Here is a 26,352-nt window from a genome sequence, read left to right on the forward strand (position 1 = left end):
CGGGCACATCTTCCGCTCCGTAATTAGTGCAAGTAAAGTCAAGTTTTCTGAAGGAGAAACCGAACTCAGATTCTTTCAATATGTGCACTCTATTAATATCCTGCTTGACTCTAAAGTGCAAGAGTTTTTCGTGGCACTAATTCACCCATGATGATGATGATGATGATGATAAAAACAGCGGCAACAACAAAAACAACAATGGTAACAAAAACAATGGCAGCCGCAGCAGCAGCTACAACAGCAACAGCAACAACAACTACAACAACAACAAATGAATTTGAAAACATGAATATTATTCTCTCTATTGATATTAGTCAGTCGACTTTGTATTTTATAAATATAGATATTTATGTGCTACTAACGTATTTAAACTGTCAACATTTAGTATGCATTTTTATCTCTCCCATTCTCATCAATAAATGAGTTAATCAGCCAGTCAATTTTACTAATTGATTGCAGCGTTAGTAATGATGATAGTAGTAGTAGTAGTAGTAGTAGTAGTAGTAGTAGTAGTAGTAGTAGTAGTAGTAGTAGTAGCAGCAGCAGCAGCAGTAGCAGCAGAGGTAACATTATTGGTTAGAGTACCATGACAACAATGAATGCGAAAAAGCGAGGGCAGTGGCCTCTGCTGATATACCCGCGACCATGACCAGGATTGCTGGCAGAGCACTGTTTTTACTTCTGTACGCTGTTGTTGTTGCTGTTAGTGCTGCTACTACTAGTAATAATAATGTATTACTACACCTTCTACTGCTATTGCTTCCACTACTGCTATTGCTACTGCTATTACCAATACTAAGACTGTTGCTGCGTCTTATGTTGTTGCTGCTACTACCACTACTACTACTACTACTGCCACTAATACTATTTATAATACTACTACTACTACTACTACCACTACTACTAATACGACTACTACCACCGCCACCACTACTACTGCTACTACATCTGCAATATAAATTTCTTCCACTGTCGTCCTTAAGTTTCTATCATTTCACAATCTACGTAAAAACTTGAATTGTCTTGCCTTATAAACCACCACACCGTTTTTCTACCTAAATATTTCATGAGTGTAAGACATTTTCGATCCTCCAAGGTGAATCTTCCTGACTCTTTCTTTTCCTTCAGTTTGCTTCCCATTCTTCTTCTTAGTGACTTCCCTCTTTCCACCTCCCTCTTAGGTAGTGTGTCTGACCTCGACCACCGCCACAAACTATTGCATTATTGATGTCCGCAGTGGTCCGCGCTGCCGGCTACCTCGTCCCTTCCTCCTCCTCCTCCTCCTCCTCCTGCTCCTTCCCACCTTCACCTGTACGTCCTTCACACCTGCCCTTCCAGTGTCATGACATAAGACCGCCTTCGCAACATCAGGACTACACCAAGACAAGGCACTCTCGCTCCCCTCAAGACAATTCCTCACCTGCGCTGATTCTTGTAACCTTGACTCTAAGTTTGTGTTTGGGGAGTGGCCTTGATGGTGATTGATTGATGCAGTGTTGTTGTTGCTGCAGTTTTTTGCGGTGTCGGCTTATTGTGGGAGTGGTGTGGTAGGTGGTGGTGGTGGTGGTGGTGGTGGTGGTGGTGGTGGTGGTGGTGGTAGCATGTGTTGTGTAAAGGGATGAGGAGGAGGAAGAGGAGTTGGAGTTGGTTATGAAAGTGGTGGTGTGTGGTGGTGTGTGGTGAACGGGGAGGAGGAGGAAAAGTAAAAGAATAAGAGCAAGAGGAGGAACAGGTGGAGGTAGTTGTGGAAATGGTGATGATGGCGGTGGTGGTGGTGGTGGTGGTGCTGGAGGAGGAGTGGTGTGGTGGTAGTGGTGGTGGTGGTTGTGGCGGCGGTGTTGGTGATGTGGTGTCATTTTCCGGGACGGGGGTGGCGGGGTGGAGGTCTTCTGTTACTGGGTTGCAGTGTCTTCTTTGGTGTCCACACGCAACCCCTCTCATCACCCCCTCCTCTTTTCCATCAGTCTCTCCCATTCCCCTCTTTCTGTTTCCCTTTCCCTTCCTGCTCCTCCATCCATTCTCACTCTTTTCCCTCTCCCTCTCTCCCTCTCTCTTATCGCCCTTCCCTCTTTCCCTAATTCAACCACTCCCCTTTCCTATTTATCTTCCCCTTCCCTTCTCATCCTTCATCATCCTCCCCATCGTTTATTAAACACTACTGTCCCTCCTTTCCTTCCCCATTCTTCATCGCTATTTACTCTCGCCTTCTTCCTACCAACACTTCTTTTTTTCCTCCTCTCCACCACACTATCATACCTTTCTTTTTCTGCGTCACCCTGTCCCCTCCCCCTCCCTCCATTCCATTCCTCCACCCTCCTTCACTCCCTCCATTTCCTTCTCCTCTTCCAGTAACTCTCTTTCCCTCTTTCCATCACCCTCCTCGCCCCTTCTTTCCTTTCCTTCAGCCTACTTCTTCATAGTCACCCTCCCTGCCCCTGTACCCTCCATGTCTCTCCCCCTTACCACAACTGCAGGAATCTTGTGGAAGTCACGCGATGGTACAGATAGATGGAGACACAAAGGAATGCAAAGGAAAAACAACAAATAGCTGACGTATTGGATCTTATGAAAGAGGGAGGGAGGGAGGGAGGGAGAGAGGAACGGAAGAAAGGAATGATGAAGGGAATTAAGCAAATTAGAAAGAAAAGACTAAAGAAGGAAGGAAGGAAGGAATTTAGGGAGAAAATAGGGAAAGAGAAAAGGAAAGAAAAAGAATAAATAATAATGGAAGGAATGAAGGAGGAAGAAAATAAAGGAAGGAATGAAGGAAGGTAAAAGCAGAAAGAAAGAATGCGTGAAGTAAGGAACGAGATACAAATCAAAGGAGAAGGGGAGACTGAAGGTTACTATTTAATTCAGTAGCTCAGGAGACTTATCTTCACACATCTATCACAACACCACCACCACCACCACCACTACCACCACTACCACCACTACCACCACCATAACACTTCCTCTACTTTAACACCGCACTTAACACCACGCTCACTACCACCATCACCACGACAATTCTCTCACAGTAGCTACACTAAACTCCCTTCCACTTACTCTCCCTTCCTCGCCTCCTTTACCTTAACTCCGTCACTTTATCTCCATCAAATTCTCTCCACCACGCCTTCCTTTTCCTCCCCTTTCATTTTCCTTTCCTCTCCTCTTCCTCCTCCTCCAGCATCTTTACTCTTGTTTTGACACGGACGTCGAAATCTTCACTTTCAAACTTCGAGCTGAAAAATGTGTCGACGACGGGATATCGAGCCTTAGAACCAGAATTTTGCATTAAAGTGAGAGACAACAGTTCGGGAAAGTGTGGCAGAAGGCGTGAGGCGGGGCGGCACGCAGCGACACGGAGCTGGAAAAGGGGATGGGGTAGGTGAGTGGGTGGTGTGAGAGGAAGCTGTTTGGCTGAAAATGGGGGGGAAGATTAATACAGAAAGAGGGCGAGAGATAAGCAATCAGATCATAACAACCGGGCAACTAGATAAAAAAATAAAGTTTACGTGGTTATAACAGTAAAGTTAAGAGAAAACTATCACCACATGGTTTCATCACTGGACCAGAGGGTCATAACACAACGGCATAACAGCGCACCACGGTCCTAACGCGGCAACGTGGCCGGCTCGATGCTATGTAGCACCGCCCAACGATACGACATATCACACGAGGAAAGAAAAAAAAAAAAAAAAAGAAAAAAAAAAGTCAGGCACATTGGAGTCCAGCACGCTATGACACACACACACACACATACACACACACGATGGACACTTACTATGAAGAACACGCCCCGAGCCCCTCCCAGCCTCTCTGCTCACAGTACTGGCCGAAAGATGAATATCCCGGAATCGTACCTAATGATTGATTTTCTTAAAGGTGAGGACGTAGCCTGTAATTTCCACTCAATACGGCACACAGTAAAGCAACTCTCCCAGGCCCTCTCACCTGCAAGCGACGCCCCGCCACCACCTGCACTCACTTGTAATTATGAGAATCGGTGCGACACAGCAGATTTTACGAGGCGGCGCCGCTTGCTGAGTGCGGCGTCATTTAGCGTGAAGGGTTATCGCAATCTCTGATAGACGTCAATCATTCCAGTGTTGTCTTGCCTGGAACACTCCGCCATTAAGCTCGCGTGCATGTTGCTTAGGTCAGGGACGGCGCTTGCAGAGACAAAATAATCTGCAGACGTTGTGATTCTAACTTCACCCTCCTTTCCTTCCTCTCCACCCTCCTCCAAGATTCCTCCCCCTTGCTAAGTCCTTTCCTCTCCCCCATCTTCCTCCCCCAACCCCAACCCTTACTAAGTCCGCAGGAGAAGCTGAAGTTAGGGAGGGAGTGGGCCTTGCCGTGTCTGCTTGCCTCGTGCTTGCAATGGAAAATCCATAATGAGTCCCGCATGCATGGGAGGCGGAGGGTGCCGGGCGGGCGGGCGAGACTCGTAGGATATGCTTGTATAAGTAAGAGTTTGCTTGGGTGTAAGTAAACCCATCAGACTGTACGTACCAATGCATATAATGAGGCAGTTTGTTAAATATGCAACACGAGTCCTCTGTCGTTATCTTTTTTTTTTTTTTTTTTTCCCCATTGCCCCATATGACCTCTTCCTTTTTCCCCCGATTTTTCGTGGCCAAGAAAGCTTCCTCCGTGTTTCCTTATATGCTTGCTTCTTGCCTTTCCTTCCTTCCTTCTCTTACTTCTCTGTGGCTCGCTTCCTGTTCCCTTTGCTTGTCATTTCTTATGCTGTTGCCTTGTTTCCTTCCGCATTTTGCTATTGTTCTGCAAACACCTTTACCATGTCACTCCGGGCCGCCGAATTTGTCCTCCTTTACACCATTCCAGCCTTTGAAGATCTCCTACGATCCTCTGAATATCGGAAAAGTTTACAACCACCACCACAAAACGAAAAGAACTGAAATGTAGATGGAAAATAAAAAAAAAAAAAAATTCCCGCAACCTTCTTCAAACACTTAACGTCACGTCGCCAGGTCTAGTTGGCGAGACTGCTCCTCCTCCACCTCCACCTCCTCCACCTCCTCCTCTTCCACCTCCTCTTACCCTCATTCTCTATCCCCTCTTCTTTGCTGTGCCTCTTCCAATCGTCCTCTTTGCCTGTCTCATTCTCCCTCATTCTCCTGCCTTCTCCACTCACCCCCTTCACGTTTCAGCCCTCTCGACCTCCTACGCTTGCCCACTCACCTCTCCTCCTCTAACCACCCACTGCACTTACATTTGCGCGCTCTCTCTCTCTCTCTCTCTCTCTCTCTCTCTCTCTCTCTCTCTCTCTCTCTCTCTCTCTCTCTCTCTCTCTCTCTCTCCTCATCTACAGTCTATTTTCCTCACGCCTTCCTCTCCCCCTTACGCCATCCCTTCCCTGCACTCTTTCCCTCCCCTCTTCCCCTTACCCTGCAACTGTGTCCACCTAAGATAGGGCCGCTGCCTCCTCCCCTCCCAGCCTAGACAACATATCGCCAAACACCAGGTGGGCGGGGCCAGTATGACGTCAGAACACCCTCGGCCAATCAGCGGGATAGCAAGTCAAAGAAGTGTCGTCCGTGGATATATAAGCCCCGCGGTCCTGAAATCGAGGCGCGGAGGCCCCGAGCAGATGGATATTCGCTAGTAACCTGCAGGAGATGAAGGAGGCGCCGCAGAAAAAGTGTTAATTACCATGCAAATTATAGGGGAGAGAGAGAGAGAGAGAGAGAGAGAGAGAGTACACGAGGACAGACTCCAGGAAACTTCTTAGACTAACAAGGGGTCTATTTTATTTCTTTCCTACTGCTACTACTACTACTACTACTACTACTACTACTACTAAAGAGAGGATAACAGGCAACGAAAAATTAAGATTAGTTTACCTTATCAACGTAACGCCTCCATCTCCTCTCCAGCTGTATAGGCAAAGTATGGTAAGGGAGGAGATAAAAGTTTTAAGATACATTTCACGAGAATCTTCAGCCTGCCAGCAAAAAAAGGATTAGCCAAGGCTGGACTTACATGAACGACAACAACCTCTGCTTCCCCTTCCACCCAATTCTCCTGTCTTCCTCCGCCATCCCCTCCTCCTCCTCTTCCCCTTCCTCCTCATACCTCGACCTTCAATACTACATCCCCCCTTCCCCTTCCCTCCTTGGTTCTCTTCCCCACCTCTGCACCACTCTCTTCGCATGCGATCTCTTCCTCCTCCCCCTCTCTTCCCTGTTCCTCCTCACGTATTCCCTTCTTTCTTCATTTCCTTTACTTCCCCCCCCCGTTGTTTTTCTCCCCTGTCTTCTGTTCCCTTTATAACTAACGTAAGACCATCCCGTGCCTGCCCTGTTATTTACTACTATCACTACTACTATCACTACAACTACTGTTATTCTCTAAAAATAAAGCTTTAACCTTGACACGTGCCATCCCCTATCCCCCATTTCCCCTCCCCATCTCTCTCTCTCTCTCCTCTCTCTCTCCTCTCTCTCTCTCTCTCTCTCTCTCTTCTCTCTCTCTCCTCTCTCTCTCTCTCTCCTCTCTCTCTCTCTCTCCACCATAAAGTTGCGATCAGTGAGAGTCGAATCAGGTCAATAGTCGAGGAAACTGGCTCTATTTCGGAGGGAAAGATAGGAAATGGTGGAAACACAGCTGGGGGTGGAAGAGGAGGAAGAGGAAAAGGAGGAGCAGGAAGCAGAGAAGGAAGTGAAGGGGTGGATGAGTACATGCAAGAGAGGTGAGGTGAAATGAGCAGTTTGTGGAGTGAGTGATGTGAAGGGAGGATGGATGGATGGATGGAGGGAGGGATGGATGGAGGGAGGGAAGGGAGGGAGGAAGGGAAGGGGAGAGGGATGAAGGAAGGATTTCAGGGAGGTGAAATTAACGTGAAGGAAAGTGAGAGATTCCAAATGTCTGGGCAAGAAGGAAACGAAAACATAGTGAGGGGAGAGAAAAGCCAGAAGACAAAATGAATTGAAAGGAAAGAGAGTAGTTTGGAAAGAAAAGAAACCGTGCAAATTCTCTCTCTCTCTCTCTCTCCTCTCTCTCTCTCTCTCTACTCGCTCCTCTCTCTCTCTCATCTCTCTCTCTCTCTCTCTCTCTCTCTCTCTCTCTCTCTCTCTCTCTCTCCTTCTGTCAATAAAAAAGGCTGGTAAGCTGCACGCTGATTGGTCCTCGGTCATCCAATCAGTGGAGGACATTGGCACACTGAATCGCACTAAGTGAATTATCATTGGTGTTGTCGGACATTAGTGTGATTTAGGCAGGTGATGCTCGCTGTCCCCGCACCGAGATAAAAATGCGTCCTGATAACATTTTTCTCCAGTCGAATGGATAAAATGTATAATTAAGAGTGGAATGTTTAAAAAATGTATTTTTCATTCATAAATTCCAGCGGACGAGGATTATATGATTTTTTTCCCCCTTCACTTTATATTGCATTATGGTAGAGTAAAGCACGGGTGGCCTTTATTTACTATATTACTCACCTTATCGTATGCATATATTCAAACCAAAAAAATGTATTATAATATCGAAACCACTGGATCAAAACTCCTTTCACACACACACACACACACACACACACACACACACACACACACACACATTCTACATCAGCTCTAATCACGGACTTGAAAACATTGAGTTCCATTATCCGTGGTTTTCTTGGCGGCGCGGCAGCGGAGGCGTGGCGAGCAGCGTGGCGGGGCTTGTGCCAGTAACAGTGTGACCGCCTCGCTCCCTGACCTACTCTATGGAGCTGCGCAACACTGGTGGTACGCGGGAAAAGAGGTCATGTAGGGTATTATGGCATTTCTCTCTCTCTCTCTCTCTCCATCTCTCTCTCTCTCTCTCTCTCTCTCTCTCTCTCTCTCGTTATCATTATTATTCATATCAATCTTTTCCTTCTTTAGAATTACTTGCAACATGAACCTTTCCATTATTACCTGTGCACTCCTTTACTGTTTCGCCTGTGATTAAATTAATACCCCACTTTAACTTACATAAAGTTTACGTTGCACTTATTAGAGACCTTGAGTTCAAAGTGCGCTAGAGAGGAGCATTTCTGGACACGTCTTTGTATTTTTGTAATGGCGCGTCTATTTACAGTTTCATTACCTTTGTTTAGTTTTAACTCTTCATTCGAGCAATTAACTTCGAAAATTTCATCCGGCGTGTTGATTACTTTGATTTGAATATATTTGGAAGAACGAGAGAGAGAGAGAGAGGAGAGAGAGAGAGAGAGAGAGAGAGAGAGAGAGAGAGAGAGAGAGAGAGAGAGAGAGAGAGAGAGAGAGAGAATGGTGGGAGAAGACTGATATGGTAAGTAAACACGCAAAATTTATAGATGCAAAATAAGAGCGAATATACATTTATAGATACATACATATACACAGACACACTACAGACAGATGGACAGGTGGGCGGAAAGACAGTAGGCAGACAGGCAGACAGGCAGGCAGACAGACAGGCAGGCAGGCAGGCATGCAGACAGACAGGAAGAGAATATGTAAGCGTCTTGGGAATGGAATAATGAGAAAAAAAGAAATTGGAAGGGAAGAAAAGAATTAACAGTCAATTAATCTCATGAAATCCTTTCCAGATTCGGATATAATCCCAATACTTGGACCGAGGCTCTCCGGCACGCTCTCTCTCTCTCTCTCTCTCTCTCTCTCTCTCTCTCTCTCTCTCTCTCTCTCTCTCTCTCTCTCTCTCTCCGTTTTTGTTTGTGTGTACGAGAGAGAGAGAGAGAGAGAGAGAGAGAGAGAGAGAGAGAGAGAGAGAGAGAGAGAGAGAGAGAGAGAGAGAGAGAGTAGTACATACGCCATTCACTAGAGAGAGAGAGAGAGAGAGTAGTACATACGCCATTCACTACTTCACTTCACGTCCTATTTTTGGGGTGCCCGGGTAAGGCTCATTGTTACAAAGGGGAGTGACGGTGTTGAGGGAAGCTGTAATGATAATGGTGGCAATGGGGCGTGTCCCTAACCACTCCCCTCGCCGCCAGACACTGGTAAGTGGATCACATCACCCCCACCCCGAGGGAAAGGTCTCCTCGTCCACTTGCACACAACAAAATATAAGTGAAATAAGAACGGAAACTAAAATCATACAACAGAGATATGAGTAACGGTACCGGGAAAATTTTATGGGGAAAAAAAGATAAAGAAAAAAAGAACTCATTAAAATCCCAAAACAAATAAAATATGAACAAAAGTAGGACCAGAAACCATACTAAAAGAACAACAAGAACAAGAACAAGAAAAAAAAAACAAGGTCCCAGAGTGAAATCATAAAGCAGAGATACATACGAGTAAAGGAAAGAAAACACACATCCACATTAGTAAAGAAATGTTGTTGAAATAAACATTCGTAGGCACAAAGTTGAGAGAAATGACATGTTGCTATTATAAAGACTGGGAACAAAGTAAAAGCCAGAAGAAAAGATTAGTGGAAAAACTGTGTTGGAAAAATGCGCAGCTGTTAGCAAAGTTTCTGGAAATATATACACAAGCAAAATGACGACAGAAATGACATTGTTGCTATATTAAAAAAAGATAAATGAATAAAATTAAAATCCTGAAGCAAAGTTAACAGTTTAAAAATAGCACAGGAAAATAGATGTCCAGGAATTACATGAGAAAAATGCATGAGAAGAACAAATACCTAGACAAATTATTGGTTCAAGAACGAGTAGTTTACCAATTTACTACTACTACTGCTACTGTTACTAATACGAACACTACATGTGGAAGAACAGGACAGAATTAGAACAAGGCTCTCTCCCCACCTATCTCTTAACTTGAAGCTAGCAAAGATACTTGAAATGAACACTTAAGGACAACACCAATTAACATGACTTACCACGAAGACAGGAAGAGGTGTAATCATAAACCTGCTGCTACTACGTGTGGGGAAAACAGGATAGAATTAGAACACCTATCTCTAACTCCAAGCCAGAAAAGATACTGGAAATTAATACATAGGGACAATGATAATTCGAAAGTCATAATGCCACGAGGCCTAAAAGAGGTGTGGTCATAGGCCTAAGGCTCAAAAATAGAGGAGCCAGAAATCGATACGTCCATCTGACCTTTTGTAGTGACCTCCTGGCCTCCACAAAACCCTGTGCCGTGACCTGTGACCTTAAGTCCCCGTGGCAGCCAAATTATACATCAAGGAACATATAATTTTACTCAGAGGTATGTGGGAAGAGGATGGAGGAGCGGGGCGGATGGAGAGGGGAGGGTGAGAGCGAGCTGGAGAGGGAGGAGGAGGTAGGGATGGAAATGGAAGGTAAGGAAGTGGGGAAGGAAACTGATACACGTGAACTAATGAGCTTAATGGTACACAGAATTAAAAATAAATGCGGGCAGAGGGGAAGAAATATGAGGGGTGTGAGTGAAATACGAGTGACAACAAGCCTGAGTGTACATGTAACAGGAATAACACAGGAACATATCGAAGTTAAAGAACAGATAGCAAGAAATACAAAGTGAAGGGAAAGGACGTGAAAATAAAGAAATAAAGAAGGCATGGAGTGAGGAGTGGGGAGAGAGGGATGAAAGAAAGGTGAAGACGATTAATAACAAGAGGGTGCGAAGGAAAGGAGGGAATGAAGGAGGAGAAGCAGAAGGAAGGAAGAAAAGAGTCAAGTGTACTCGACTTACTAAGCATTTTCTGGCACTTTCAATCGTATATATATGAATATTTCTTTTTACTTTTAAATATATTTTGCAACACACACACACACACACACACACACACACACACACACACACACACACACACACACACACTAATTAGTCATGTATGCGCATCGTCAAATGTTGCAAGGATGAGTGTATTTAAATCCACAGGTGTACACATCGCTATTTGTGGAGACTGCTGTGTGGTGATGTTGGTTGTATTGTAGTTGTGTTGGTGGTGGTGGTGGTGGTGGTGGTGGTGGTGCTGGTGGTGCTGGTGGTAGCGGTGGTGGTGGTGGTGAGGATCTTGTATTGATTATTGCGGCAGGGGATCTGCAGCAGCCCCACACCACACTGCAGGCGCCTTCGTGCAACCCACACCACACTACACCACACACCACACCACACCACACTGCATCTTAGCCACGGCACGATATGCCTCACCATGCCACAACACACCACAACAAAACACAGCAAGCCACGCCACCCAGCACTACACTCCACAGCAACTAGCAACACCACATCCTGCCAACCACAAAACACGAGAATACACGTCCCTACAACCCTGAAACACACAGAATACTCGTCCCTACAACCCTGAAACACACAACATACACGTCCCTACAACCCTGAAACACACAGAATACACGTCCCTACATCCCTGAAACACACAGAATACACGTCCCTACAACCCTGAAACACACAGAATACACGTCCCTACAACCCTGAAACACACAGAATACACGTCCCTACAACCCTGAAACACACAGAATACACGTCCCTACAACCCTGAAACACATAACATACACGTCCCTACAGCCCTGAAACACACAGAATACACGTCCCTACAACCCTGAAACACATAACATACACGTCCCTACAGCCCTGAAACACACAGAATACACGTCCCTACAACCCTGAAACACACAGAATACACGTCCCTACAGCCCTGAAACACACAACATACACGTCCCTACAGCCCTGAAACACACAACATACACGTCCCTACAACCCTGAAACACACACACGTCCCTATAACCATGAAACACACCATGACAACACTACAGAGACACGACAACACACGGGCGGTCGTTACAAGCCATCACACAACACCACAACACATTCCTACACGCCTCATGGCCCTCAGTCGCACACCACCAAACACAATATCATCCCCACCAAAGTACTGTTCACTGTGCCACACAACACCACGCAACGGGTAACCACAGGCGGCCCAACACCATATCAAGTACCACAGAACACTATACAGTGGCAGAATTCTAAAACTGACTGGCATTTCTCTATACAAGGTGGATTCCAATCTATACAACATAATACTATATTCCCCACTACATTCCACTCCCCGCCACCACACCAGAGCATACCACAGCTCTCTAATCCTCAGTCCTCCCCTCCCGCCCCTTGCTCTGCCTCCACCGCCTCGTTCCACCACCACGTACGTAATCCTAGTTCCACTTGAAATGGTCCACCTCAGCTATATACCACGTTCACTATTGCTTAATGAAATAAAAATACAGTTAAATGAATTTTGTTCGAATGGCTATAATGAAAGCAACAATGGCGAAAAACTCCATTTGACCTGCATTGAGTATGTGTAAAAATAATATTTAGTAACTGACACAAACAACAACGCTCTCAATATTAATGAAATAAAGTAAAAGTAAACTGGATAAAAATTATGACTGAAAAAGGAAAAAACAGGAGAGCAAACCTTATTCCACTCCGCCGGGCCTCGAGAGATGAGAGTATCTTCGTCACAGGGGCTCAGGGAAGCGTTGGCGAGAGCTCTTCTTCAAAATGGAGTTATCGGGAAGAGAGACGACGAGGGAGTCTGTCTTTCCTCCCCGGACTGAGACGACTCATTTTTGTGGCGAGGCTGAGGGATGTGCCCCGCTATTCTTCCCAGTCACTCCCCCATCACCAGGTTCCTGCGCCGAAGTGGTGTGTTACTGGTGAGATGTGGGGGTGTTAAGAGATGCATGCCTGTCTATGTGTGTGTGTGTGTGTGTGTGTGTGTGTGTGTGTGTGTGTGTGTGTGTGTGTGTGTGTGTGTGTGTGTGTGTGTGTTTAAACTTTATAATCTAAGTTAAAATTAATACACAAGATGTGTTTAATATTTATGATTCATATTTACATACTGTGGTCAATGAAAGATCTACGTATCTACTATCTATCTCTCTATCTCTCTCTCTATCTATCTATCTATTTATCTACTGTATATACTCGTATCTACAATCTATCTACTTTGTGTGTGTGTGTGTGTGTGTGTGTGTGTGTGTGTGTGTGTGTGTGTGTGTGTGTGTCGACGTGTTGGTGGGTGAATATTGTTCAAAGGACAAATTCTTTCCAATACAATATCGGAAAATTGTTAAAAAATATCACCAAAAAGCGACAATTATCTTTCATTTGAATATTATCTACAGGCGTAATGGGATAAGTAATTCAATATATTAATAACAAAATAGTTAGTCAAGTGGTATATATAACAATTTGGCATTATTTTTAATAGTGACAGCAGCACCAGCACCACCCCCAGCAAGAGCAACAACAACAACAACAACAACACTAACGTAATACTTTAACGATAAATAAATACATCAGAAATACATAAATAACAAATACGTACATTCACACTGATAGAGGTGAAAATGCTGAAACTTTCTAGACACCTACATGCATAAATACATACATACATACAGACAGAAAGGCAGACAGACAGACAGACAGACAGACCCTCTCCCACTACACACACACAATGCTTTTAAAACAAGTAGCAGATTCTAAAAACAACCGTCATGTGAGTAAAACTTAGGCCATTACTCATACAGTAAATGGAGCTTTATAGGAAAAAGAAGAAAATGTAAACATACTTTCTTTCTTCCTATAAGAGAAAGTTAATGCTGTTTATGGTCGCTCTGTGTCAGCTGAGGCGTGCTGCGGCTGTCGCTTTCGTCTGCCTCGGTCATGTTTTCATTGTTCTTGGTCAGTTTTTCCTTGTTACTTCCTAATCTTCTCTGTTTGTGGCTATTTTGCTGTTTCCTTTTCTTCCTTATTTCTTTTTAAGCTGTTTTCTATTATCATTATTCTTGCCTGCTCATTTTTTCGTTTTTTTTTTTTCTTTTATCTTTTATTTTTCCACCGAATTATTTTCCACAACATTTCTCAAGTTTTTTGTCAGCCATTACCATCGTCTCTTCATGTTTTGTCTTTCGTTCCTTTACGTTTATCACTTTTTTTTTTTCGGTATCACTACCCCTTTCACTTTTTGTCTTCCATTCCTCTATCTCTGTACTCTTTCCTTCAATAATTTCCCTTTCTCATTACTCTTTCCCCTTGCCCACTCATATCTCCCGTCCCTCGCTTTCCAATGTTTACAACACTGGCCTCTCCCAGCTCTCCGCTCCACACTACAAAATTCCAGTAAATATATAAATTATTCTGCCACATATTCTTTTTAGATTTTTCGCTTTTCTTCCAGTGAGCAAGTGTGTTTGTTTCCAATTCCCAGAACGTTGCCAAGTCCCGTGGAACATAAGGGGGAAAAGTTTTGTTGTTGGCAATGATTATGTTTTATTTACGCCCCCCTTCATAGCTCCGCTGCTGGGAACTATACTTTTTTTGCCTGTGGTCTGGATTTTCCTTATAATTTTGTCTATGGCTGTTGGAATGCTTTGGAAATGAGTTGTATCTCTGTGATAACATTAATTTCTTGTCGCCGTATGTTTGTTAAGAATTCCCCCCACTCCCTTCTCTCTCTCTCTCTCTCTCTCTCTCTCTCTCTCTCTCTCTCTCTCTCTCTCTCTCTCTCTCTCTCTGACGCACACACACACGCACATTTCGAAATGGTTCAATTCGAGTACAGAGGCGGGTGTAGCTTCGGAGCCACACCTGGAGCGCTTCAAAGGTGAGATGACAGCTCCGTGTGTTAGATACAGGGTACAAACACACTCCACATTTCACCCTTGCCGGCTTACACCTAGACACTACACTCCAGTTGGCTTTCCTGGGCGCTGCTCACAATAACACAAACATCTATTATGTCTTTTGATGTATACTGACATCCCCTTAACTACTACAGCACTAATGAGAGTGCAACACGTGTTCTTTTGAGGAGCCCTCCAGTAACACTACTAGCAATATAAAGTTTGAATTACTTGATCACTCCCCATCATCTAAGCCACCACAAATTGAAGAGGCCCACTATCTAAGCACCAGGCGCTATTGGTCAGAAACATGGAAAAAACTCATTATGATGGTAGTGGTGCGTTAAAAAGATTATATTATAAACGTGCAGCTGATAATTATAGAAGACTGAAGAGAAACCAAAGTGAACATATGGTTAAAATACTCATTGTTTATCCCTGACACTGATTTCCTTGATGTCACCTTATTAATAATGTATAACTAAGTAAGAAAGGCAGTATTAATTTGGGTAGAATTTCCTCAGTGTGTTGATGTGATTTTCCTGGCATTACTGTATACAAACTTAATGTTTCAGTTGCACACGCGCCTTCTCAAGTTCATCACTGATAAAACTGTATTCACGTACATCAACAATCAGCCTTTTGTTCCTTGCTATGTTTGCTTACAAGATTAGTATCCTTTGTAGGTTAATAGCGTAAGTTCGTAATGATTTCATAATCCTCGAGAAACTTAAAGAGAAAATGCGGGGATTTCAAGTTCCTTTCCTTTCACTCATAATGCTTTCATAATCCCGACAAACTTAGAGACTCAAAGAACCGCAGTTATTTCTTATTTCTTTCATCACACTCTTGAAACTTTACTATAATATGCTTTCATTTTGTTTCAGTTTCAAGCTGGAATGCATTAAATTAAACACTTTTGCAAGCATTTCTAAAAAAATTCCATCACTCATTTTTTTTTTTTTTCTTATTTTTATTTTCATCATTGTATTTTTAACATTCAACTTTCCACGTATTTCGCTTCTATTTCTGGTTACAACATATGAAATAGAAACTGTTTTAACCTCACCCTCAACAAAGCTCCCCACAAAGCCCCTCCGACCTCCCATCCTCTTAACAGAAATTCAGTAGAGTGAAGAAAAGACTGTTGAAGAAACTGGAGCATACGCCGAGTTCATTTTCTCATTATCATCCTGCCTCAAATACCTCGCTACTGACAAGAATATATCCTCCTAATTACTGTCTCGCATTGCAGTGTTTTCATTTCTCGTCTAAACAACATCAATGGGCGAAAAATACTGGACACCACTAAAACTACGTAAATTATTAACAAAAAAATATCAAACTGTAGTGACTGGTGATTAGAGAGAGAGAGAGAGAGAGAGAGAGAGAGAGAGAGAGAGAGAGAGAGAGAGAGAGAGAGAGAGAGAGAGAATTATGCACTACCTCTAAAGACCGCCAATTATATATTCGTATAACTTTTTAACAGACTGTCTTTCGAAACGCTCAGTCATTCCCCATTCTAAACACTTCATCCTAACGCCACCGCAATCAAACTTTTAAAACAATAGTCTCTCTCTCTCTCTCTCTCTCTCTCTCTCTCTCTCTCTCTCTCTCTCTCTCTCTCTCTCTCTCTCTCTCTCTCTCTCTCGCCTTATTTCGCTCAGCCTCTTGGTCTTATTTCGGTCCTTTCTTTCCTCTCCTCCTCTCTCTCTCTCTCTCTCTCTCTCTCTCTCTCTCTCTCTCTCTCTCTCTCTCTCTCTCTCTCTCTCTCTCTCTCTCTTAGCCACTCGTCTCTCTGTTTTATTCCCTTCTTTTGGGCGGAAAGGAGGAGGAAAGGAGAGGATAAAGTGGTGCCAATAAACTTGAGAACTTCAGAAAAGAAATATAATGACTCAGAAAATACGTAACCTTCACCTCGCCGCCTGCAGGTGAACTCAGCACAAGGACCAATGCAATGAAAAATACACCCAAAGAAAAAGGGAAAGAAGGGAGAAAAATTCAAACGAAATAAGTTACGCAGGGACTGGAATGAAGCACAACGAAATGCAGTAGAAAGAAAGAAAAAAGAACCGAACTCTTCACTTGACTACGAGAGAATAAGTTTTATTGTGTGTGTGTGTGTGTGTGTGTGTGTGTGTGTGTGTGTGTGTTTAACCCTTATAAACTCGAACTTTTTCACATCAAAGTAGCATTGGAACAACTCAAAACAAAGCTTTCCTTTCAACTAGAAGCGCATAGTGTAAACAAAACAAAACAAGAAACGACCTCAACATAGCAACCCATGTCGGGAGGTGTCGGGGTGTTGTGGGTGCGGGGGTGAGGCTGGTGGGTGTGGCCTGGAGGAAGAAATGTTACGTAGACTGAAAGTGTGAGAGGTTTGCTAGCGGCTGGGTTGGCAAGGCAAGGGAGGAGAAAAGGTAGGAAAGAAATGAGTGGGCGGGTCCTCTTGTATCGTCTTTTAGGGTTAGAGAGAGAGAGAGAGAGAGAGAGAGAGAGAGAGAGAGAGAGAGAGAGAGAGAGAGAGAGAGAGAGAGAGAGAGAGAGAGAGAGAGAGAGTCTACATATAATATTCTTTTGATTCATTGGAAGTGCAGTTCTCGTGAAGATCGTAAATTCTTTGTCAACACATCGAATACCTACATCGACCAATCAATATTCCAAATTGATTTAGGATTTACGATTATTACATTGCGTACTTAAAGCTTCTTCAGTTCGATTATCATTCATAATATTGGCTCTAAATTGGTATTTTCTGCATGTGCCGCTGGAGCAGTTTCAGTATCCGTAACAATATTTCTCGTTCGTGTATTTCCGGTAGCTGAAAATACCCGGCAGGTTTCAATGTCTATAAAGTGCTCGAATGGCCCGGAACGATCCAACATTTATTCAGACCTTGAGGCATTTTTTACGAGAATCGTTTGCTCGTTTAATGTTTCAGTGAAGGTTTTCCTACATAAAGTCAGTGGCGACGTTCACCTGCCCTGTCTGTCCGTCTGTCTCTGTCTGCTACATAATTATCTACTCGTGGTAATCCTCAAGGACCGCTTCATTAGAATTAATCAGAAAAACAGACACGCCTGAAGACACTCGATATTTTTCGCTTTGATAATATCAGCAACATTTCAGGAAGAACAAGCGATCCCACACCACTGATAGCAGGAGCAACCAAGGTGCCTGGGAATACCATCCTGCGGGTCAGTTTTCCGGTGAGATGGGACACGAGAGACCAGTAAGTTACTCTGACCCTAAAGGTGACGTCTCAAGAGAAGGCCTGGGCATCACCTCGTTGCTCAAGTGGATGCAGATGAAAGATACCAAATATTCATGTGTGTCAGAAGGGTTCCAAAGGTCAGAGGACACTAAATGATGTTGCAAAGGGAAGATCAAGCTAAAAGTGGCTTCCTCTGATGTTAAATTATTTATGGAGAAGCTAAAACCAAGAACTCTATGTATTGGGCGAGGAAAACACAATCTACTCCGGCAATCAAAGTAATCGGACATCTCAAACCGCATCAGGAAACAGGCTAAGAGAGCGATGGACGGTAATGAAGGGGAGGTGAAGGGCCCTCACTGAACTTGAGAAGAGGGAGGGAAAGAGTGATGAAGTGGTCGTGGAATTAATGGCTGATGGAGTGATGTGGGGTGGTGAAGGGTACTGATAGGGGTGATGGAGACAGAGAGGAGTTAATCAAAGGGAACAATGGAGAAGAGAAGTAGTGACGAGATGACTGGACCGTAGGGTGATTAGGTGATATGAAGTGAGTCAGGGAGAGATCAGTAATGAGGAAATGGTGGAAATGAGGGATGGGGATGAGGATGTCTGGTCAGTGGTGGAGGAGGAAGAGAAATGAGAGTAGGTGATTTGTGGTGATAGGAAGCAATGAGTCGTGATGGTGGTGAGGTGATGGGTTAAGATGTGGAGTTGGGTGAGGTGGTGAGAGAGGGCACACACACACACACACACACACACACACACACACACACACACACACACACACACACACACACACACACAGATGCAACCGGTAGTATCATATGAATTATTACCACTATCAGAGAGAGAGAGAGAGAGAGAGAGAGAGAGAGAGAGAGAAAGGTGAGCGATCGCGAGTGGCAGTGACGGAGAAGGAGGCGGACTTGAACAAAAGTAATGGAGTATTGAAGGAACGAAGAAGTGAAATGTAAGAGTGATGGAGAGGAAAAAGGGTGTGAGAGGAGAGGAAGGAGAAGCGAAGGAGGGACGGGAGACAAATATGGCAGGAAGAGACAGGGGATGTAAGAGAAAATGAATGGCAATGGCAGGGGATAAAGTTGATGGAAAGGTGCATGCAAGTGATAGAAAAATTTATTAAAAGCCGGAGGAGGTGAAAGAGGAGATAAATCGTGAGGAAATGAATACGGAAGGATGGAGCACGTTACTGATAAAAAATACTCAGTAGATGTACGTATATTGCACCTTCATTTACTTTCACCTTTATTTTGACCTTTATCAAGTCACTACAACCTGGTAATTTCCTGTCATGTCTTTTAAACACTACAGAAAATGACAACAAACAGGAATTTTTACAAACGGGAACACTCAGTATATAAAGTGAGGAAGTAAGACAGTAACTAACACAACTTATTTCAGCTTCTTAAATTTTACTCCTCACAATAAACAAACACTCGTATGACATATAGCTCAAAAAAAAAAAAAAAACAATAGAAACACGAAATATTTTCCATAAAGATTCCAGGTACATATCTTTAAGGAGCTGGAGCGATAAGGAAGTATTTGTCTTTCAACGCTCAGCAGAAATACTCGTAACCTCTTGGGATCTGACTGTGCCGCGTGTATCCCGTGAGGATCTTTGCTGCATTCTGTGACGCGCCGACCAACTGCGTCATGCAAATTAACGCTTGAGAGTCTCCACAAGTTTTCGAATTAAATGAGTGGAAGTTTGATTATTTTCTTGTGTGTTATTATCCACTAAAGACACACGCACACAGACGCACACACACACACACACACACACACACACAAAACTTCATTCTCTCTCTCTCTCTCTCTCTCTCTCTCTCTCTCTCTCTCTCTCTCTCTCTCTCTCTCTCTCTCTCTCTCTCTCCCGTTCCTTACTACCAACGCTATATTTATGCATTTCCACGTGCATAATTATTTTCGCAGTTCACTTGTTAACAAAAAATATATATAACCCCGCTCATTTTCTATTCAACAAAAACAACATCTACACCTGTTGAGTTTATTGTTCCCTTGTTGCTATTGTTGCGCTTCTTTTTTCCTCCTCTCCCTCCAGTTTTTCCTTGCATTTTCTTTTTTTTTCTTTTTTTTTTTGGTGCTTTTCACGAGTTAATTTCAACCAGCAGCCAGTCAAAGCTTTTAACTGGATTGGCTGTGCTGAATACCCCATAAGAAGGCGGTCTCAGTGCTTGACTTTATGTGTGCTGAGTGACTGCCTGCATCCTGCCCGCCTGCCCGCCTACCTGCCTGAGTGTGCGCGTGCGTGATGATGCGTGGACGTACAGGCGCTTGCAACTAGCTGTCAATGCTGTGTTAATTCTCTCTCTCTCTCTCTCTCTCTCTCTCTCTCTCTCTCTCTCTCTCTCTCTCTCTCTCTCTCTCTGCAATATCTTTAGTTGCTTTCCCAAATACATGAGAGAGAGAGAGAGAGAGAGAGAGAGAGAGAGAGAGAGAGAGAGAGAGAGAGAGAGAGAGAGAGAGAGAGAGAGAGAGAGAGAGAGAGAGAGAGAGAGAGAGACTAAAATTACTGCCTTTGTTTCTCTCCCTCCTGCATTTATGGAAACAAACTGAAGATACAACAGAGAGAGAGAGAGAGAGAGAGAGAGAGAGAGAGAGAGAGAGAGAGAGAGAGAGAGAGAGAGAGAGAGAGAGAGAGAGAGAGAGAGAGAGAGAGAGAGAGAGAGAGAGAGAGAGAGAGTGTGTGTGTGTGTGTGTGTGTGTGTGTGTGTGTGTGTGTGTGTGTGTGTGTGCGCGCACGCGCGCGCGCCGTACTAAAACATATCTACAGCAACCCTCGTAACACTCCAAAACATACTAAGCGCCTCTTGAACATGTCCTCCACATACACATACACACACACACACACACACACATACACACACACACCACGACATCTTTCCCGCGTGTAATTACCTCTATGTTAATTAGCCTCAATTTGGGGACTTCAAAGGAAACTCCGGGAAGTGTCTAGCCTTGAGTGCGTGGCTGTCAGATTCAGAGAGAGAGAGAGAGAGAGAGAGAGAGAGAGAGAGAGAGAGAGAGAGAGAGAGAGAGAGAGAGAGAGAGAGAGAGAGAAATTGCACATGTACTTACACAAAACAAATTCTATCCTAGTTATTTCAATGTAAACACGTCTAAGATCATCTGCAGAAGCTTCAGGGCGTCCGGAGGGTGTTAGCGCGAGCGAGTGTTTCATGGCAGGGCGTCGCGTCATGTTGTGGCGGCGGTGGAGGTGCCCTTAGGGACCTCATTAGAGCGGCGCGAGGAGGAGTGTTAGTGTGAGTGGTTGGTTCCTCCTTTACTGTGGCTGTCCTGGTGGTCTTGGTGGTTCTGGGAGGACCTAAGGTGACTGTGGTGGAGTGGTTGTGGTGTGGCTGAGTGTGGTGGATTCCTATTCTTGTTGGTGGTAGAAAAGGGAGGAAAAAGAAAACGGAAGGAAAAGGACAAAGAGAAGTGGGAGGAAGGGCACGTTCAGGATGGGGCAAAGTCGCGGGTCGTATGTGCTCAGCCTTCTCAAGAGGAATTACCGAAATGGAAGTCTTGCGACAACACACAGCGAGGCCAGACTTGTGATGCGGCCGAGACTCACATACTGTATTGCACACGCCGAGGAAGATAATGACGGTATCCCGTCTTCTACTCTCCTCTCTTCTCCTTCTGTTCAAAACAGTACTATTTTTTTCTTTCTGGCACTACCTATAATACTGTTGCCACCATCAAAAAGCTCCCGCTACTGGTACTACCACTACGACTACCACTATTGCTCCTACTGCCGCCGCTGCTGCTGCTACTACTACTACTACTACTACTACTACTACTACTAGTAGTAGTAGTAGTAGCAGCAGCAGTAGTAGTAGTAGTAGAAGTAGTAGTAGTAGTAGTAGTAGTACTACTACTACTACTACTACTACTAGTAGTCTAGTAGTAGTAGTAGTAGTAGTAGTAGTAGTAGCAGCAGCAGCAGCAGCAGCAGCAGCAGCAGCAGCAGCAGCAACAACAGCAGCAGCAGCAGCAGCAGCAGCAGCAGCAGCAGCAGCAGCAGCAGCAGTAGTAGTAGTAGTAGTAGTAGCAGTAGTAGTAGTAGTAGTAGTAGAGAGAGAGAGAGAGAGAGAGAGAGAGAGAGAGAGAGAGAGAGAGAGATCAAAGGACAGACATGTAGATAGATAACTTAATGAACTAAACATAAAAACTTTGGAGCTCAAAAATACTGGACTGATAAATTTTTATTTGAAATTTAATTAATTCTTAGGAAACGTACGTTTTTAATATTGAAATACCAATAAGTGCTAAATTATGGATTGCAATTACGAAAAAAAGAAAACTTTTGTATGAAATCGTTTGAAATTTCTCGGAAATACTGAGCAAATATTAGCAAGTAATTTCACAATTCAATGAAAACATTATACAACAAGAACAATTTTCTTAGTAATCTTAGTAATATTCCACTCATCTCAAAACTAAGAAAATACGTGTTACGACATTACGAAACGAGAATTACAGAACATGGAAGCAGACATTGAATTCAATTATAAAATACAAAAGACGCAAGTGCGAATGATAATATTAATTTCTGCACGAACCAAAAAAAGATAACGAAAGGAAAATCACAGAAAAAGAAAGGTCATCATCATTAGCCTCTGATTCCACGGCAAGACAAAGACCCTCGACCTCCTCCACTCATTTTTGTCAGCTGGCCATCTGTTCCGTGCCATCGCGGTAAAACTTCTTGTCTCACATCACCATCTTGTACTTTGTCCGCCCTGCTTCCTTTTCACTACACCGAGCGTGGTATTGTTACTTTAATTGACCCATGTATGATCTTCCCGACGCATGAAGTGTGTTCCCCTTCTCCACTTTCAAGGTTTATTAAGTAGTGGACAAGATGGATCTTTGGCTTTAAAAGAGAGAAAAGGATAGCGAAAAATATTAAAAGTTATAAAAGAGAAGTAGAAATGCATATAATGCCACTTTTTATATCTTATTATTTCTTTTTTAGATGTTCTCAATCTGGTCGTTGCAAAATGATGGCAAAGGTGACTAAGAAATACAATGCGATTAAACAAAACACACAAAAAAGTAAACGATGGCTGAAATATATAGATAAAAAAAAGGCAATATCGAAACGCAACAAAAATGGAAAACAATGGCAACTATACATTTACAAGACGTAAGAGTCACAGAAAACGAACTTCCGTGCACCCACATACCTACTGACACACACACACACACACACACACACACACACACGACCGCAACTTGATTCATTGTAAATAAGGAAAGTGCGATTTATGGTCACTTGCCGCACCGCTTGGCCGGTGGAGAAACCTGCCTGATGGAGGGAGTTCGTGGAGGGTGAAGGGTGCAGGTTGAGGGCGAGGAATGAGAGAGGTAAACGGTTTGGGGAAGTCTCGGAGTAAGAGGGAGCGCGGAGAGTATATATCAAAGGTTCAATCCACAAAAGACTCAGCCAACTTCTCTCGTGATCAATCTTAGGCGTTGAGAGAAAGGGGAGTGAAAGGCTGGAGGGGAAGGAACGGAGATTGGAGTGGAGGATAACGAGTAAGTAGAAGAGGATAAGGAGTAAGTAGAAAAGTGACTTAGGAACCTAGGGAGTGAGGAGGATGGAAAGTGTAAAGGAAACTAGTAATGACATGACAGAAAGGCCGTCTTAAGGTTTTTAACGTGAATATCTAAATATTTTTGAAATATGACGCGTGAATGAATGAATGAGAGAGAGAGAGAGAGAGAGAGAGAGAGAGAGAGAGAGAGAGAGAGAGAGAGAGAGAGAGAGAGAGAGAGAGAGAGAGAGAGAGAGAATGCTGGATATAAAATGTAAAATTCCCATCACTACTTCATAAAATCAGACTAATACATTTGCCATCACCACCCTCATTATCACCACCACCATCACCACCACCACCACCAGCACGTGCCTGATTGATCGACTAATTCTCAATCGGCGTGACTGCCTTGATGCTCGTTAAGGATGTAAAACTGTCTGTGGCGGGTAACCTGGAAGCATATTGATCACCTGTTGAGAGATGCACGCGTCTGGCAGGCCAAGACATCGCTCCTCAGAGCCAGAGATATAATGCCAGTAGGCTTACCGAAAGTCTTTCCCGCCTCTTCAGGACAAAACGCTAAGCTCTTCCTGAGGGAGGTTTAACTGTGCTTCTTATTTAATCACGGGCTGTGTGTGGCACACAGTGCAAATTGTTGTGAAGAGAGTAAATTATGTTTATAGAGGTACTGTTTAAGGTTACGTCTTGCTGGCTTGGGCTTCGCTCGGCCTAAGTTACAAAGTTAATGTCACAGACTAACAAACACGTAGCTGGCTCTATGGCACTTGATTATTTGTGGAACGTGACATTAATCGGAAGCTGAGTGTTTTTTTCTTTTTCTGCGATGGCCGAAAATCACCCACTCGCTGCCATCAAGCCTATAATCGATTGGCAGTGAATCGCGGAGCAGCAAGATCCTTCAAGGGCGTCACTTGAAGGGAAACAACCACCCTACACCTCCAGGGGCGTGAAGTGACCATCCAAGCCTCTAAGAATCAAGTCCACGCGTTGGCAGACCAAGCCTTCAACAACGAAGTCCTACAGGCGTCAGAGCCTCGGAAAAAAAAAAAACGCCGTAACTTAATTCCTTGTATCTTTTCTTGTTATAGCAGCAAGTTTTCTTGATAAGCAGCACACAAAAAATCATCATCTGAAGAGTGTTGTGCTGACGCGGGTGTCTGGGAGCCACGCCCGGAAACAAAAAAAATCACTCGTATAAAATATAACGCCGAATCCTGTGAGCGGGTGAGGGCAATGACCCCGAGAGTCCTGCAGCCCGGCACTGTCCTCCGCCCCCGCTCCACCGCGCAACGCTCCACCCTGGATGTCACCAGCATTTGAAAACAGAAACAGGATAACACAATTCAGTGACGACCTTTCAAAAAGTGCCGAATTCCCTGCAGCAGCGGATATACCCAGCAATGGTCTCCTGATTGTGGCAGATCGATCCACACCCACAGCATCGCGGATCTGGCAGAGGAACCACTACTCGCAACAGATGAAGACAGCGGCCCATAGGTGGCGTTGGAGGCTTCCTCTCCCACTCATGCTGCTGATGACTTGATTCCTCATGTGCTATTGTATTGTGCTGAATTATCTTTATTCCTTGTTTTACAGCTTTCAAAAGAATTGTATGATACGAATGTTCTCTTTGAATAGATGGTGGAGAGAGAGAGAGAGAGAGAGAGAGAGAGAGAGAGAGAGAGAGAGAGAGAGAGAGAGAGAGTGTGTGTGTGTGTGTGTTATACGTGGGGAAGGAAGTATAGCTTGACAGTCAATAACAAATACACGTGTCTCAGGAGTCTTCTTGCCATGACCTTGACAAACAAACTGCAGCTCTGTTCATAAATTTTTCATCATGGGAAGGTTGTGGTGGTGTTCGAAAATCAATTCTCGCTGGACTTGTTTCGTTCATTCTTATCTTTTATAATAGTTTCTTTTCTCAATTTTTTTTTTTCTTGTTTTATCAATGACTGCAGTCTTCTCCTGCCAATTTGATATTTCGTATTATTTTCAGAAATTATTTTATCTTCATGGAAAGAACTATTTCGGTATATTTACCATGTCATCACTTTTCTTTCTTTCCAGCTTTCTTAATCGATGTTGTCAAGTTAAAGAGTTCTCTGAGTCAGTGTCATCTCTCTCAACACCTCGAGCGTGAAGTCTTGTTTTTACTTCCAGTTGAAAATGAAGTTTTTTTTTCTATTTCATCTTGTCTAGACGGATTTCTTCTGGTTAACAGACTTGTTCTCCGTGCTATGAACCGGCGTTGTGTCCACACGCCGGCAAGTCTGTGCTGTCGCTCACGTAAAGTTTGTAAAGAGTTTACACTTCCCAAAACATTTACATACTACATACAAATATCTGCTTTTTCCAATCCTTGTCTCGAACAGATCCTGAAACCCTTAACCTTACTAAACTCCGTACCTTACTATTTTCTGTTCAATATTTTCTTCTCTATATATGCTCAACATGTGTATCAAGATTAAACTCTCTGTTTTTAGGTGAAATCAAATAATCATTATCATTATTATTATATGCTCTCTCTCTCTCTCTCTCTCTCTCTCTCTCTCTCTCTCTCTCTCTCTCTCTCTCTCTCTCTCTCTCTCTCTCTCTCTCTCTCTCTCTCTCTCTCTCTCTCTCTCTCTCTCTCTCTCTCTCTCTCTCTCTCTCTCTCTCTCTCTCTCTTTCTAACAACCCTTAAAATAATCACCACACGTCCCTCTCATCACATCCTGGTCCCGTCACACCTCTGTTCCTTACAACCCTAACTGACACTTGTTCCCTCGCCCTCCGCACATTATTCATTTCCTTGCAAAAAACCTGACACCTTTCTTTTCCTCTGCTCGCTTTTGCTTTCTTGTCATTTCCTTCGTCTTTCTTCTTTCTTGATTCCCCTTTACATTCTTTCTTCAAAATACCTACGTTTATGTGAAAATAGTTTGCTTTTATTA

The 26,352-nt window shown here is 43.8% G+C and overlaps 1 protein-coding gene across 5 annotated transcripts in view; it reads right to left on the minus strand.

Annotated features, from left to right (window-relative positions):
• The window catches only part of LOC135115063 (cGMP-specific 3',5'-cyclic phosphodiesterase-like), a 128,426-nt gene that overhangs the window by 15,789 nt on the left and 86,285 nt on the right, over window positions 1-26,352 (minus strand). For all 5 annotated transcript variants that reach the window (XM_064031548.1, XM_064031547.1, XM_064031546.1 and 2 more), the window contains exon 3: window positions 12,385-12,601. The gene's annotated coding sequence lies outside the window, so the exon portion shown is untranslated. The remainder of the gene's footprint in view (window positions 1-12,384; window positions 12,602-26,352) is intronic.

The sequence above is a fragment of the Scylla paramamosain genome, chromosome 28 (assembly GCF_035594125.1).
Source record: "Scylla paramamosain isolate STU-SP2022 chromosome 28, ASM3559412v1, whole genome shotgun sequence".
NCBI classification, from domain to species: Eukaryota; Metazoa; Arthropoda; class Malacostraca; order Decapoda; family Portunidae; genus Scylla; species Scylla paramamosain.